The sequence below is a fragment of the Lactuca sativa genome, chromosome 2, assembly GCF_002870075.4.
Source record: "Lactuca sativa cultivar Salinas chromosome 2, Lsat_Salinas_v11, whole genome shotgun sequence".
Classification (NCBI taxonomy): Eukaryota; Viridiplantae; Streptophyta; class Magnoliopsida; order Asterales; family Asteraceae; genus Lactuca; species Lactuca sativa.
Window position 1 is genome coordinate 53,148,816 of NC_056624.2, and position 2,039 is coordinate 53,150,854.

Sequence of the window (2,039 nt, forward strand, 5' to 3'; positions counted from 1 at the left end):
ATAGTCGAGCGGTCTCCAATCACCATCTCTCGACGGCTAGAATGCTACGTCATGGGAACTGGGTCTTTACAAATTAACTGATTTAGATGTTTTCCTTCAACCTCCAGAACTCCAAAGCTCATATATGATACTCCCCGAGGTCTTTATGGATAAAGTTTAAATTTATCCATTAAGACATCCCAGTAAGTCAAGATCACAAAACTTAAGTTCTTAATGATATCTCTAAGGCATGAAATCATCCATTAAGCCATACAATTCCTTTTTCCAACCAACACCATGGTCTACAAAGATAAATAATGCATTCAAGGGTTTTAGAGTCCACTCAAACTCCAGGAACTAGAAGATTTGGACCAAAAACTCATAAAGTGGCTTAATATTAGATCTAAAGATTTAATGACCAAGGTGAAGAGTTTTTACCTCAAAATGATCAGAAATAGAGTGAAGATACAAGATTCAATATGGAACCAATCATACAAACACCAAGATGAGCTCCCTTTTCTTTTAAACTTCACAAAGTTGGCTTCACACATATTGTTGGATTAATGTCTAAGTCCATAACTATAATTGGTATGACTTGACCCAACCCGACATGGTCCATTTGGGTTGCATGGCATCATGCATTTGGATAGACTATAATGAGAGAAATAACACTTAAGGTTTGTTAATATGTTATAAGTTCTAATATATTAATAAGATTATTTAATTAGTATTGATCAAGAATTAATCTAGGATTAATTAAGTGATCAAAAGAAGACTAATTAAATATATGGGTTGATTGTGTAAATCATCCATACTTGTATAGTGGGCTAATGCTCCATGGATTATCAAGTTGGGATAAAACCCATAGGATGCTCCATGGATGCTCCATGGTGTATTTGAACCCATGGATCCAAGGAAATGGAAAGCCATGACAAGGTTTACCCTAATTGTGACACTATATAAAGATCATATTCTTGGGAAAAATCAGCCACTATGAGTGAGAGAAAGGGCTAGCCGATTTCATGAAGTGTGTATGTTCTCTTAATCTATTACAAGTGTATTTTGTGTTGTGTGAACCATTTTAGGTGTCATACTTGGGGCACTAGGCACTCAAGCTTCATGAAGACTTTCTACTTTAAAGAGGTATGTAATTCTAACTTGATATATTCATATGAATCATGTTATTATGCTAGTTAGGATGAATACCTTGGAAAGTTCATATTTGCATGTATAATAGAGAAAATATAGATCTAAGGTATTTAGGGTTGCATGTACACTTAGGAGTGTTAGAATGCTCAAAACCCAACAGTGGTATCAGAGACTAGGCTTGTTTTCTTGTTATACTTGCAAAATTGGCTGAAAAATCGAAGTTTGGAGTTGTCTGCACAGTAGACTCGCTGAGTCCATGAAGGGACTCGACAAGTCCAAGGCAAAAAGCATCCAACTCGCCGAGTTGGTTCATGCACTTGACGAGTTGGACCCCCTGACAGCATTTATTCGATTGTTTTGGCTGGAATTGGACTAGGAACATTACCCTAAGATGTTTTTGGACTTATAAACTTTTTTTTTTGATGTAGTATTGTTCATGCTAATCCAATTTCAAAGATAATTGTCTATAGATTCATGTTTTGTATTAGTTTAAAAGTTATGCTAATTACATGAAAAAGTTTGATATGAATTATATTTGTTCATATGAGTTGCTTAGATTAATAGATAAGTTAATTGATTATGTGTTTTCAATCCATTTTAGTCTAAGAGTTGATTCTAAAATGTGTTTTTGTAACTTGTCCTCAACTTATATGAAAAGTCATATTTAAGTTTCATAAAACTCATAAAGTTGGCAATGGTTACAAAAATGAAGAGTATTGTCCACAAGTTATGGGGGTTCAAGAGTCACTTCATTAAGTAATAAAATGTGTAACCTTAATTAATTCCATAAGTTACAAAAATAAAGAAAAAGTTACATTTTTTATTAGTTTAAAGTCTTCCAAAACTTGTCCTCAAGTTATGGAACTTGAAGAGTTTTTTAATTAAAACTACTTTAAACACATAAGTTATGG